The sequence below is a fragment of the Triturus cristatus genome, chromosome 1_1 (genome assembly GCF_964204655.1).
Source record: "Triturus cristatus chromosome 1_1, aTriCri1.1, whole genome shotgun sequence".
In the NCBI taxonomy this organism is placed as follows: Eukaryota; Metazoa; Chordata; class Amphibia; order Caudata; family Salamandridae; genus Triturus; species Triturus cristatus.
The window spans coordinates 325,864,661-325,880,073 of record NC_140579.1 but is presented as its reverse complement, the minus strand read 5'-3'; the positions used below and the strand labels follow the sequence as shown (position 1 = coordinate 325,880,073).

Genomic DNA, 15,413 nt, shown 5'->3' with positions numbered 1-15,413 from the left:
GGGGTCCCTGCTGTGACCGCGCTGCCGGCCTAAACTGCAGTTAGCGACGGGCTCTTTGTTGCCGCCCCACGCCAGCGATGTTCAGTCGGCCGCAATCGCCACTCACAGCAGCTCAATGTTCTTTGCCAAAGAAGCCTTTGGAGGTCGACCTACTAGCGTCCACTGCTCCCCCAGTGGTCCCAGCGGTCAGACGCCATGCAGGTTCGCCGATGGCCCCTTGAGTTTATGGGCATTACTCAGGGCTGGCTCACGCGTGCGAGTGGCGAGACACAGAGGCTCGTCTCAACCAGGCCCCATCTTGGCCACGCCCCAGGCCCTCGATTGTTTTGACACCATATTCCTATCACATGATTCTTTTGTTTCTGATGTTCAAAAATGTGATCCCAAAACAAAGATCAGACGCCATAGGTGACTGTGGGTACTGGGGAAAGAAGTGAAAGAAATGTGTAGAATATAGAACAAGGTTAAATAATATGCCATTGAAAAGATATAACAAATAATAGCCATGGTTTAATCACTACACTAGTCCTAGCGAGACAAAGGATAACACAGAAAATACTATTTACCAATTTTCAAAGTATTGAAGGCAAGTGACTTAGCTGTATAGAGAAACTGCATTTGTTACGTCCCCACCAAACATCTGAGGAGGCCTCAAGCACCCCAATTAAATAAGCAAAACAAAGAGGGTGATCACTCGGGTTACAGTGCACTACGTTATAGGACTTCTTTTACCCATAGCCAATATTACAACCATTCATCATGCTCTTCAGAACTATAAGGCTCTTTTTGTTAGACAAGCTTAAACTTTACTATGTCAGTGAATAAGCAGAACTCATCCGTTCCAAAATGGACCAGGTACCACTAAACAGTTGCTTTTGACACCAAAAAATATTTATTATCCTGCTTTTCACACCATAACATTATCCCTTCTCCCTGCTCCATGAAGATGTCTGATTTGGTTAACACCATACATTCATTAAGGGCCTTATTATGAGTGGTCTAAAATAAATCTTGGGTTACCTAAACCAACCATGCTCTGTAGTTGAAATAGCAGTCATAAATGCCCATGATACCACATGCTTTTGGTGTTATGTAAAAACATATGACATGCTACTGAAATATTTATAACTTGCATGATGCTAAAGTGTATTTTGAATCTAAAGAAAACTGAACAATAACTATTTGTGATAATGAGCTAAATTCAGTAGTGGCAGAAGTCAATGTTCATCAAAGAATTACCATTTTCAGGTCAGTTATTGAACAAAGTAATGACCATCGCAAGACTAGAATGACAACTTTAGAATCAATCGGTTCACCTGAGTTAGGTGCCTTGCTAGGTAAGTGATCAAAAACAGTGGTAGTAGCATTTTTTAACTCTTATATTAACTCTTTTCTTTATTACCTCTGTAGCATCAGATGGTGCTTCATCCAGGCGAACTAAAACAATATGCCCCACTGTATGTGATGATGTTATTTCTCGTTCCATAGCTTCAGTTGTGCAAACTGTTTGGCCATTGCCTGGATTGTACATTTCTTTCATTCCATCAAACAACACCCAGTAGTTATCACTATACAGGCAATGAAAGCACACAAAGTGTGCAGCAGCATGGTATGTGATGGCCACTGGTTTATACCTATTTTAGGTAAAAACAGAGTTGATATAAGTTTTTAGCAACATTTATTTTTTTATTATGCATGCATTTCAAGAGAATGTATTCTACGAAAGCTCTATCAAATTTGCATTTTTCTAAACAATGGACAACTAGAGGAATGGAGTAAGGTAATTGAACTGTTTATATATCCCAAACCTAATTTGATCCATGTTGTGTCTGGAACCCAAAGCTGGTATCATCGACAGTAATATCATAGGTAAGAATATCTTTTTAAGTGAAGTTTTTAATATCGATGAAGAAAATTTTGCATGTCATTTATTGTAGAACAGTTTGGATTTGTGATGAGGTCGAAAAGTTTTTTGGGTCTGTTTTTAGCTGAGTTGAGGAGGGATCTGAAATGTGATGCTTTTTCATGGAAGATGTGCTTGTGGTATTTGGATCTTGCTGAATGTAAAAGAGAGAGATTGGAGGTGGATGGGGATTGTCTCCAATATTTCTCCAAGATTCTAAGGTTTTTCCTTTCATCATAGACAGCTTTATTGAACCAAGGTGCTGAGGGGTTGGGTCTTTTCCTTTTGCTTTGGAGTGGAGCGACATTGTCGATTTTGACTGCAAGGATTGAGAGGCAATGGGGAGTGAGATCGTTGACATCCGCGTTAGGGTCTAGACTAGGAAGTGAACGCATAGCAGAAGCAGACAGAGTCTCAAGATCAATGTTTTTAGTGTTGCGGAACCAGGTAGAAGCCCTTTTAGGTTGGCCGAGAGTTATAATGTGCGAGAGGTGAAAACGGAAGGGAATGAGGAAATGGTCTAACCAGTCTACATGGATAGGGGGAGCAATAGTAAGCTGGTCTGGTTTAGAAATAAGAAGGTCCAGAATTGAGCCATTGGCGTGTGTAATTTCCGAGCAGTGTTGGACAAGATCGTTAGCTGAGAGAAAGGTTGCAAGCTTGTTGGCAGCCGAGTATTCCACGGAGCCCCAGTGGAGATTGAAGTCACCTTGGAAGATCTGCCTGTCGCTTTGTGAATATTGGTCACTAATGAAGTCAGTGAATTCCTCCATGAAGGAAGAGCAGTTACCGGGCGGGTGGTAGATGGCATGGAACCGGAAGGGTGAGCCGCGATGAACTTGAAGTTCTAGGGATAGGCATTCGAATGTGCGGAAGAAGATGGTGGGAGAGGCTTTGATTTGAAGGGAGTTTCTGAAGATGATCGCAACACCTCCCCCGATCTTGTCTGTTCTGTCGTTTCTGAGGATAGAGTAGTCGGTAGGTATCAGAAGATCAAACAAGGTGTGAGAGGAGTCATTAAACCAGGTCTCAGTGAGAAAGAGCATGTCGAGATTGTGGTAGGTGAGTAGGTGATAGTGTCAGAGATTTCCAGTTTGTGTTTGGTTGCAGATCTGCAGTTGTGGAGCATACAATGTAGCTCTGACACAACTGTTTTGGTGATGGGAGTGTTTGGGCTGATAAGGGGGATAGGGATTAGATTTTTCAATAAGGGTGCCCCTTGGGAGGAAGGCTGGTTAGTTCTGACCGAAGAGATGGTCTTAATGGTGAATTGAGCAGAGTTGTTAGGAGAGGAGAGTGGATGGGGATGGACATTGGTAGTCTTGTAGCTAGCCAGTAAATTGGTGATGTCTGTGGAGGACAGACTGTGGTTGGCTTTATTGGGGCACGCTAGCAGGGAACTCCTCTGGATATTAGGGGAGGGGGATATCTTAGCACTTAAGAGTGAAATGGACGCTTCAAGCTGGGAAATGGAAGAGATGAGAGAATCAAGTTTAGTTTCCAGGGATAGGTGGGCTGAGCACAGAGTGTTGGGTGACTCAATGGTTAAGGGAGGGAGTGTAGTAGGCGGAGGAGGATAGGGGGATATGGGGGACCAGGGAGAGTGTTGGTGTGCGAGGGTCAAAGGTGGGGGAGGGAGTGAAGTAGGCAAAGGAGGACAGGGGGATGAGGGGGACTGGGGAGAGTGTTGGATTGTAAGGGTCGAAGGTAGGGGAGGGATTGAAGTAGGTGAAGTAGGACAGGGGGATGAGGGGGACTGGGGAGAGTGTTGGGGTGGAAGGGTCGAAGGTGGGGAAAGATGGTGGTAGAAAGGAGTGGATGGAGTTACAGTGATATTTTTACTGGTGTTGAGCAGAGGTGAAGAATAGAGATCAAAAGTAGGAGGAGAAAATTGAGAAGTAGAAAGGGAGGGCGAGAGGTGGAGGGGGAGAGGAGGGGGGTTAAGGGAAGGCCAGGGATACGGTAAGATGAGAGGAGAAGGGGCTGTACAGGGAAGGGAGGGAGGTCAATGGAAGGCCAGAGGAATGGGGAGAAGGGAGAGGGTGCAGGCCAGGTACCATGGGCTATGAAAGGTGAATGTAGGGGGACAGGCACCAGGCAGAGTGGGGGGTTGGGCTAAATGGTAGTTGTGGGAGGGGTGAGGGACTGTGAGGTCAAAGGGAGGGAAGAGGGCGGAATTACCAAGAGGGAAAACAGGGTTGTGAAGCATAGGAGGAAGGACTGTAAGGTCAGAGGGAGGGAAGAGGGTGGAATTACAAAGAGGGGAGGCAGGGATGTGAGGCATAGGAGGGGGGAGTGTAGGTCGTAGAGAGATGGGAGGTGTAAGAGCAGAATTGAAGGTACGAGAGAAGGGGAAGGGCAGAAAGGGATGAGGAGAATGGGGGAGGAAAGGGGATGGGTAAGGCGAGTTGATCAGAAGTTCTGGTTGTAAGAAAGGTGGATTAAGTAGGGGGGAAATGGGTAGGAATAGGGGCATTAGGGGGCAGGAGATGGAATTAGAGTATTGGGGAGATGCAGGGTGGGGAGGGGAAGCGGGAGGTAAAGCAGATGAGGTAAGGGGGGATCAAGTTGGGAAGGGGCAGAATGGGAGGGGAGGGAGCAAGAGAAGGGGTATATAAAGGGTAGACCTGTGACTCCCGGGAGAGCGGTCTTAAGGAATGTATGGGGGTCATGGGGGAGAAAGGGAGAAAGAGGACAAGCAAGAAGAAAAAGAAGAAGAAGAATCAAGAGCGATCGTAGTCGCAGGGGAGGGACGAAGGGAGTGGAAGAGGTGGTCAAAGAGAGAGAGACAGGAGTCTGCAGCTTAGATCATGACAGTGCCATTATTATAAAGTGTAATGGTGAGAGAGCCATTAAAGCAAGCGGAGGGAGACATTTTTAACCGCTTCCCATGTGTGAAAGAAGAGGAGGAGGAGACGTTGAAGGAATTGAAGAAGCTGGAGGACCAGGAAGCGATGTCGTGAGTGAAGAAAATGAAGTCATTTTTGATCTTCCCTAGACGCCCATTATGGAATTGGTCAACAAAGAGGGAATCTGTAAATTGTTCAATGGTGTTATGCTTGAACTTTTTTGCTGCTGCTTTGGACAGATTAGGGGGATAAATTACTTTGAAGCCGTTAATTCCAGACTTAATTCGAATGGAAGCCATGATAAGGAAATGAGGTGATGGCGTGGTATGGGGGGTAGAAAAAGGGGCCACTAGGGTAGCGATAGCGCAAAGAAGTATAATAAGAGGGGGGCGCATATTCCAGAAATAGAGTGAAAATAAACCAACAGGAGTGAGGACAGATCAGGACCAAAAGGAGATACCTAACGAGGATAAAAACAGGCAGGAAGGTAGAGGGGAGAAGCAGCATCTGAATATTTTAGGGGAAACCAGTGGTCAGTGGGATGTAGCAAATAGGATTAGCGTCATGATTTCTGCGAATATAGTGAGGCAGGGTGACGGGGAGTCTGTTTCCTATTACAGAAACAGGGAGCTCAAAGGGTTGTTCAAAGATGGCCGTTCAATTCTTATCTCTTGAGGTAGGGTCAAAGTCCTTCTTTGATTACCGCTGAAACATTGTAAACGTAGAGCCAGGGTCCTTCTTTAGTTTCAAGTGGTTTTATTTGTGGTTGAGTCTTTTGTTTAGTTCTCGATAGCAAAAAGGCAGAGTGAAGTTACATGGGCTCTCCAGATAATGAGCCTGCCGTCGCAAGTCTCATTGGAACAGCCTCCTCTGACTCCGCAGGCTCCTTCAATGCTGTCGATCTCCGTCGGGGTCGGCCAGTTTCCGGACCAATCTGTGGTACTCCAAAGAGGGTCGATCTCCGGCCGTCATTTTAGGTTCCAGGCAGTTTTAGGTCTAGGCATTTTCATGTGAGGGTCATGAAGTGGCGGAGTTAACATGGTGAAGTAATCTAAATTGGCCACCTCTTGTTGAGGCGGCAAGCTGGGCTGAATGTCTATCAGCACATAAATTGGAAGGTTAAGGACGCTGTTGCGGGGGTTGAATGCCAGCCGCCAATTTAGGTCCAGGCATTTTTCAGTGAGCGCGAAAATTTTCATAACACTTAACTGTGGCACCAGGAGGGGTGAGGCAGCTAACAGAGCATCGATTACAAGACTGAGGCACTAAATGGCTATATAAACATGGATTGCACGTGAGGGTCTCTGCTGCAGGGGATGATTGCCGGCTGCTTGTTCAAATTCTATGATTATTTTTTGTGGGTAGTAGATATATTTTTTATGTTTAGTGTGGTCTAAGAGTTCATAGTAAGTGCTGCTTTTTTATTTGGTGGTAGGGCACCTATAAAAGGAATATTTGTGTTGTGATATTCACCATGTATGTTGCATTTCTGAGTGAATGGATTGAGACACATTTTGAAGGTGTACCACTTAAGTTCCCATCCATCATCTAGGTTTGACAATGGTATAGTATTAGTATGTTATTTGCTGTAGAAGATATTAGGATTCCTTTATCATTGTTTATGTTGCCATATAATAGGAAAAGTTCCTTGTAAGGTGTCATTATGAAATGTTCAGGTATTACTAAGTCTAGATATCTTATAGGGGCACGAGGAGTATTGCTGGTGCCTTTTTTTGCTTGTGCCATTAAACATTTTTAAAGTAGGTATATGTGTTAGTTGGCCTATGGTGCGTTTGTGGGCTTTAGGGAGTATGTCTTTTAGGATTTTGGTTGTGGGTTCCTGGGCACTAGTCCATGCCTCTCTTAACAATTCAACTGACTTACCTGCAGCCTTGTATACTAATAATTTGAAGATCGCCAGGAATTGGGGTGTGATATGTGGCATTATTTTTTGTTGGTGCTGAAGCTGCGATAATCAATATGCATGGCAGACCGTGCTCAAACTTTCTGTTGGAATACGTCCTCATACCAGGACACTGTATCTCTTTCCTGAGAAGAAAACATGCATTCAAATTTTTTATCAATCTAAGGCATGTGATGCACAGTTTAAAAAAAATGTAAATATACCCTTTAGATAAGTGTTATTGGCATGACAGTAAGCTATACTGTAACTCTTTATGTTGGTATTTTTTAGGACAGTGTTACCAACTTGTTGACAGAATAAACGGCTAATAAACCCTCATTCACCATCAAATAATAAATCTTTATTATAATTTTTAACAGAACACTGTACTTGAAAAACCAACATGAATGACGTTTGACAGAGTAGAAGAGGGCAATAGTTGAGGAAGCCATCTATGTAGCTACAGATCTTTGAGGAGTTAGTAAAAAAAGAAGATTTAAAGACCTTACATCCTAAAGGTCCCATTCCAAATTGCCCAAAGTCAAGCGTGAAAATTCCTGGGCTTAAAATTGCCAATTCCAGATGATATCTCCAAACAAGATCTGAGCATTCTGAGTTGAAGTCCACAGAAAGAGGAATAGCTTGCTTGACCATGAGCTACAGGGATAAACAAGAAATGTTTTCCTAGCTTGTGGCACCCTCCTCTCATATTTACCACTTGCCCTGATCATGTGATAAATGTGAGTTAGATACCATAGTAGATAACAATTAATGAGGTGGTGGGTTGGCCAGGGTGTCAGGTGAAGGGCCAACTATGGTGTACCTGGGGAGCATTTGCAAGCTTATCCATGCTGTAGAAGGGCTTTGATTAGGGGATGCACTAAACCTCTCGTCCCTGACTCAGCCACAGAGGTTTCACCAAACGCATTTCACACTAGGTGAAACAGAGTCTGGTGCTCCAGCACATGGTAATCTTTGATGTAGGGACACTAGGTCATTTAGAATTCGCCTGTGTAGTATGCTCTCTGGCAATGCTGATGTGGTCAACTCCTTAAAAGTGTCTAAGTGCAAGAAGCTTGAGAATTTGATGTCCTTTGGGAAAAAAAAAACATAATCTTAGTGAAAACAAGGATGATACACTGCTACATGGTGTGGATTGTGGTCATATGATACGAAATATATTTTACTAGACAAAAATGCAATGATTCACAAGGTCTGAGGGAAATGGAGAACATACTATGGACTTGGTAAATAATTAAGTATTTCTCCAACAGTAAGGGAGTAAAAGGGCAAAAAACCCTGAGGAGTGAAGCGTGGGTTAGCCAATTGGTTGGAGATAAGGGGTACATGTGGGAATGGCAGGGGGGGTCTTACTTGGGAGAAACTGCTCAGCTATCGACATGTGCTGTGGGCATAGTTTTGTGCCTTTTGTAAATGCACTGGTCCATTATATGATTTCAGCTCACAAGTTCCCATAATAAGTTAAAAGGTTATAATGCTAAATCAAATTTAATTCATGACCCTGGTAGCAAGATGGCCGCCGAGTAGGAGCTCTTTCCTAGAGCTCCTGGTTAGGGATTACCTTATCGGTAGATATCCCTCGGATAACCAGCCATCCAAACACAATTTTCACCTACAATCTGCATGCGACACTCAACACAGCGATACTGACTTTTGAAACCACTTACCTGCTGTGAAACTGCTGTCCCAGGATCAGTAGAGCCTCGACGACTCATGTGCCCCGACGCTCTTGGCAAACTCTGCCCACCGGGATCGACGACTTGCGACCCTTCACTGATCTCGACAGAGAAGGGATCGATACCGAGTTTTGAAGCCACGTACCTGCTGTGAAACTGCTGGCCCAGGAGCGGTAGAGCCTCGACAGCTCATCTGCCCCAATGTTCTTGGCAAACTCTGCCCACCGGGATAGACGACACGCTACCCTTCACTGATCTCGACAGCAGGGATCGTCCGGGACGGACCTGCCCTATTTTCACGATCCTTGCCGACGTTTGACAACCAAAGCCGTTGTGCCCTCCTTCTGCTCATCCACAAGCCACGGATTGAGAAGGGCCCAGTGGAGACTGATCCACGGCTGAGACGACCCCAGCCGCCATGAAGCTGACTCACCCCCCAGGGATGGTATTGATCGATCCTGCCAGAACTTCACCTCCGAACCGCTAACTTTGCCTGCCTGCCAGCTTTTGGCATTCCTCTCTGCCTCACCCCTGGTGGCCTCCCGACGAGTTGGACTTGACTCTCGGAGACTGAGGTCCGCTGCTTTCTGGGCCATCATTGTCGATCTGGGGTCTGGATGTCGGTCTGTTGCCTACCTTGCTTGTCTGCTGACCTAGACGGTCATCTGGGACCGCTCCCTTTGGGACCGTCCCAGCGCTACTGTGACTGCCCTGGTGCCTACTGCTTACTGGAACGTCGCGGGGCGACTGGGACAGGGCGGCCATAAATCCGGTACTGCCTGCCTGCGTCGACTACTCCGTGTTTAGCCTGCTGACGAGTGGAGGTGAGCTAGCACCTACTGTCTCCCCGTCTAGTCTTTGCAGACCCAGTCAGCTGCACCCGTCTTCTGTTTCTACCCCTGCCCGCTGTCCTGGGGCTTGGTATGCTTCGGTTCTCCTGCCTGCCAGCTGACCCCCCTGCACACCACCTCGACTCTGCAGCTGATGGTCTACAGATGGCTGGGGATGACTGCCTCCGGTCTATCCTGCCTCACATCGGCTGCCACTTTTGATCTTTGCCGACGGGCTTGCTTTGACTTTGGCTCTTAGCCCCTCTCACTCCCACCACAAGCCGACTACTTTAAAGAACAGCTCCGTCATGAACAGGACTCTCACATTCCCTATACCAAGGACGTAAATCGTCGCCCGGACCTTGCTTGCAGACCTCTGAGCCCCCTAACCTCCTTCTTTGCTTTGCTTGTTGTCCTCTGAGCCCCCCAAACTCCTATCGTGAACCGGCCACCACCACTATGAGGGTACTCGTAGCTCTCGGTCTCCGGCCCGGTAACTACTCTGCCCGCGGCTGCTCCCGCTTCAGACTGCTTAGGGAGCACATGAGAGCGCACACCTCCGACGCAACAAGCTGCCTGGTCTCGCTCTCCTCAGGCGTGCTGATTTGATGTTCACATATATCGCATTGCCACGCCACGAGGATGGGGTAAGTGCCAGCACATTGCCTTCACTATAATATCTCAACCCTGATTTTCCTAAAATGGCAGCCTCCTGCCCAGAATTGAAATTACCGGATTAACGGTGCATTCCCATTTCCTCACCGGTGACCTTTCTACCCCTCAGAGCTTCTGCCGAGCTCCAACACTATTATATCATGATTGCAGGAACCCACGTTTTCTCATTTTCCTGCATGGTCTAAAAATGGCCGCTTCCTGTTCATCGATGCCTCAGCAGGCCGTACTACTTCATGGGAGTCCTTCTTCGCCTGCTGAGCTCCCCCGGAGCTCCAACATCATGTTAACATGTTTGTAGCATGACCCCTGTCACCGCTTATGCCTTATTCCTCCATAAGGGCCGATCCCTGATTGTAGCATGACCCCAGTTACCGCTTAAACCTTATTCCTCCAAAAGGGCCAAACCCTGATCAAAGGTACTTCCGCAGGCACATAGAGCCTCTGGGAAACTCCTTTTGGCTCCCCCAGGCATCAATGGTACTGGCATTACCCAAACCCTCTCTCCCTCACTCAAAGCAGTTTTATCTAGGATCCCGCTAGCCATAAAGGTCAATAGCTCACCCCTACTCCCACGGTTTGACGCGTTTGACCACAGATCTGTAGTTGAAGGTGTTGGGGAAGCTGATCATCATTGGCCCTCTTCGAATCCCACGCCTCCTTCAACTATCTGCACCCTTCAGAGGCCCTATTACTGCTATTACTGTTTTCACTGCTACCATTAGCTTTAATGCTACGGCCCTCTTCTGATCCCGCCTTTCCTTACTTGACACACCATCGGTGAGGATTACACTCAGGAACCCTGTATACCATGACCTCTCATCTTAACCACATGACCTACTCTCTTTCCATCATGTCCTTCCTCGCTCAGTCCAGAATGGACCTCAGACTAGAGAAGTCAGGGACTAACAGCTACGTAATTAAGTATCCGAATAACCTCTCCAAAAACACGACAAAATCTTTGAAACATAGAAATTCCAATATTTGCAACTTAGTGATATTCATCACACTTATCTTACATTTGCTTGCCTCACTATGACATACCCCGGGCTCCACACTAATGCCCCAGCTGCCATAAGGCATATACATCTTTTTGTCATATGGTCCGAGACGTTCTGGTTGCAGGTAACAAATTAGGAAAGCAAATGGGCACGCAAAGGGAATCTGTGTAATTGGAAAGTTTGCTTGCTGGGTCTGATAGTCATGCCTAGAAATTGGCAGGTCCAACTGTAAGTTTGTTGATTCTGCCCTGTTGCTTGGCAAATAAGCAATATCACAAAACTGGAAGGCAGCACAGCTTCCTGCTCTTGAGAGTCAGAAAGCAGAACTTTAGAAGTGGGTGCAGGCTGAGGTTGCCACATCATAATGCCTGAGGCTTAGAGCAGGAGCAGATAAAATCATGGTCAGCTGGGACTCCCTTACCTTGGAAAAAGAGCTCAAATCAGACAATAGACTGCCTTGAGTGTCGTGGCCTCTGGAGTTCAACAAGACACGGGGAACAACATCCAAAATATAGAGAAGAAGTTCATGCCTAAGCCTGGCCTCTCTCTCCGAGGGTCCTTAAGTACTTGCCTACTCGTTATTGGAAAGGCCCAGAGTGCCAGCTCCAAACTCGGAGCAAGATGGGTATATGTACGAGGTGCTTAGCCAGTACATTACCTCTTAATTCATGAAGTTATACTCTTATTTGAATATGTGGATGATCCCCGATTTCCTGGTTACTGTATTATAACTTTCAGGCACAAGTTGAGATAATGTTGGTGTTTTTTTAATTTTTTTATTATTCTAATGAACATCCATGAATACTTTGTACTGCATCATTGTCTATTGTTTTGTTCTGGATATTAAAAATCTATTAAAGATGTTAGTGTCGGGAACTGGGCTTTTGTTGCAGTCGCCACCCCCCACAACATTTTTTCCCTCTTTTTAGCTACTAGATACTGATTTTCAACTCGGACAGGGGACCGATGCCTGCAAACCAGACCTCAGTGCCTGTGCTCTTTCCCTAAAACAAGGTAAAGTCCAATTGTCTTACAATTGGCCAAGTACTTCAGCAGACATGTAACTCCCTAGTAAATGGTACTCCAAGTACCTAGGGCAGAGGTACAAAATAGGGTCTCTAAGGGCTGCAGCATATCTGATGCCACCGTAAGGGACCCACCTACAAATTCAACACAGACTGCCAATGCATGCTGCGTAACATGGTGCAAACCATGAGTGAAGACTTGGCATGACACACTTCTGTGTGTCATGCCAAAGTCACTACATATAATATATGTAAGTCACCCCTATAGCAGAACTTTGAGCCCTAAGGTAGGGTGCATTATATTTTATGTGAGGACAGATCTGCATGACCAGATATGCACCGGTGATGTCTAGTTATATTACTAGATATTGCAAGTGAGCAGGTAAGCCATCTTAAGGTATGTACAGGGAACTGCTCCAAATGAGTTCCCCAGCTACATAAGGATTTCACTGAAACATAGGGTGTTTGGTATCAAGCACCTCATACTAATAAACCCACACTGATTACAGTGATGGATTTATTAATACATGCATCCAGAGGGTACCTTAGAGGTACCTCCTGAAACCTACTCTGGAGTTTTGGCTGACAGGTCCAGTCCAAACTGCCACCACAGATGTGTTTCTGACCCCCTAGTAGGTGAGAGCGCTGCTCTCAGAGTACAGAAACATTGCCTGCTCTGGGGAGAGGTGTTATCACCTCCTCCTCTAAGGAAGGCTGGTAAATTAGCATTCCAAGGCAGGAAGCATCAAAGAGCCTGTCGCTTTTGATATGCAAATGTAGCTTCCCCCAGAGGTGAGGGGCTGCCAAACCCCCCTTGTCTACACCCCATTTGGCACCAAGGCATGCAAGAAAATTATCTATACAGGAGGCTTGTTGCACTGCCAGGCTGGACACAGCTCTAGGGTGACCAAGCCTGAAGTGAACACCAAATTTAGAATTCCACCATCTTGTGTGCGGTGGAATTAGGAATTGTTTGATAGGGTAATGCCCTCTCCCTGAAGGAAGTGGTCATCTAGGAGGTGTGGTGACCTCAGAGATAAGAAGCACATTGGCTACTTCCCCTCCCTCCCCTTAATGGCCCTAAATTGAGTATTTAGGGGACCCCCTGATACCAAGACTACAGACTTTTGATGGATCAAGAACAGAATTGGACAAAGAAGAGTCCCGTCACCAGAACCAAGCATCAAAACTGACTTGGCACCAACCCTGCCAACCTGACTGCTGCCCCCAACAATCGTGGAAAAAACTGATTCATCCTTCCGCTGTGCAGACACCAAGAAACCAGGAGGGCTGCCAGTGTTTCAAAAACTGCATGAGAAAACTCCCTTGGAGTAGAGAAGCTACTCCCCTGCAGCAGCAGGCACCAAAGACACAAGGTGCAGTCCACCGAGTTGCCACTCACCGGACAGCCCCACACAGCAGCTTCCTAGGAAGAGGACCTTGTGCTACTGAAGATCTGACCTGTCCCCCCACTTAGCTGGAGGACACTGGGACCAACAAAAGCCGGCACATGACCAATACCTTGGGTACTGGACCCCAGGCAGAAAACAAGGCTTGTTGTATCCAGTACTGACACCAACGTTGAAGAAGACTAACCTGCACATCAAGGGACTTTAGGGACACAGAGTCCCCCAACATGAGTGGCCCAGCTGTCCTGTTTGTATCTTTTCTGCAAAACAAAGAACAAGACATGAGATTGCAACCGCTACCAAACGACGCCTCAAAGCAACCATGCACCTGCACTCCACAGCCTGAGTCCAAAGGAAATGACGGTGACAACAGGGTCCCCAGACCCACAAGAGCTAAGCCCACACTTGGGTTTGCCCACACTGGACTTCCATTCGCCGCCTGCTGCCTCTGTCTGTAGACCCCTTCCAAAACATGTAGCTCCTTCATCAGAACTTGACGTCAAAAGACACCACTGCACCCAAGCCCTACAGCCCATGGAGAAGTAGACCAATGGTGCCCATACATGCCCGAGCATCTCGAGTGTCGAGCCCCACTGTGGGTTCCCCAGACTGTTCTCCAGGTCCCAGCTTGCAGCCAAACCGTTCCCTATTTAAGTGAATGGGACACCCAACACCGTAACACACCTCTACACCCAGTCGCCCCTGAGCTTTCTAAGGTGACCTGTTAGAGTGGCCTTGGACCCTGCTACATACTCACCGTAAGTCCTGAAGAACAGTCCTGTAAGTCGTTGTCAAATACTCAAACACAATACATGGATTTACTCCATAGGATAACATTACCGCTTGAGAAATTGCACTGTGCCCATTTTTGAAAACTGTAAAAATTCATAACTCGAAAAGTACTTACCAAATTTCAAGTTAATTTAGTGTTTTTTTTGATTGACCCTGACAAGGACTGTGGCTGTTGCCTTTTAAGTAAAATAGAATGTGACATATCCACTGCTGTTTGTTTACCCACTTGCTAGAACCGGTATGTAGACTAGTGTCTATTACACACAGAAGACAATTTCTAAAAAATGTGATCTTGACAAGATTTTCCATAGTAATGTATTGGAGGAAATGAAATGTACGTTTTAGGATTGCCACAGAAGAAACATTTTACCTTTTATATAGAGAACTGTGATCAGGATGAATGTTGGAGACTAGAGTCAACAATTTCATGTACTACCTTTTTAAGTGAACATACAATATTAACATTTGAACTACTCAATAAAAGAGTGGAGAAGTGTGGCTCAATGATTAGAGCGGCAGACCCTGATGCAGAGGTCTAGCCTGGGACCAGGGTTCAATTCCCTGCCTTGGTGTGTCTTGGGCTCAAAAATTCCAAAGACCTGATAATTCTTGCCTCAATGCCATTCCAATTATGGAGTGCAACTCTGGGCAATATCTTGCTTAATCTCCACAACGGCCCCCACAACGCTAAGGATGCCTGGCCTCCACCTTGGGGGTGCCCAGGAGTGGATGCCTCACAGGGAAAGCCAGGATGGGTTCCACAGCGGTATTCGTACAAGCGCCTTGAGACCCTTGCAGGTGAGTAGTGCGCTATAAAAGTATCAATTTACATTTACAGGTTTAGGACAAGTGTGTATTTGAGGGACACTCTTTACAGCAGCAAACATTTAGCAAGTATATGTGGTCAGAATGTTGGTTTTTCTCATTTGGCCTCTTGTATGCATCCACCAGTAAAGTTCATACAATATATAAATTGTTAATGGAAATGTTACCCTGAAATCTTCCTTTTACATTCAGAAGTATGTCCATCACCTCCTGAATTTTTGTGAGATCATCACAACTAGAATACATAAAAAAATATTACTCTAGTTTTCACATTGTTAGTTAATAATTGCTATCAAAATTGATCCAATTTTACATATTCTCAGTAGTTAAACATATAATTATCAGTAGGTTTGAAGTTATCTTCCAAAACAGGAAACATTATCACATTGCAATGTAAATGTTGCCTGTTTTACTGAAAAGCTAAGGGCAGAGTTTTGTGGTTTGAACCACCTTTCTGTAAAAAGACCACAGATTAAATAGAAAAACTACACTTTAAATACTATGCCT

The 15,413-nt window shown here is 45.8% G+C and overlaps 1 long non-coding RNA gene across 1 annotated transcript; it reads right to left on the bottom strand.

Moving 5' to 3' along the window:
- Positions 1-1,399: 1,399 nt before the first annotated feature.
- Positions 1,400-15,104, bottom strand: LOC146870183 (uncharacterized). The gene is made up of 3 exons (XR_014959279.1): positions 15,074-15,104; positions 6,637-6,801; positions 1,400-1,634 (listed from the first exon to the last, which is right to left on the bottom strand). It is a non-coding gene; the product is annotated as an uncharacterized LOC146870183 (long non-coding RNA).
- Positions 15,105-15,413: the final 309 nt, after the last annotated feature.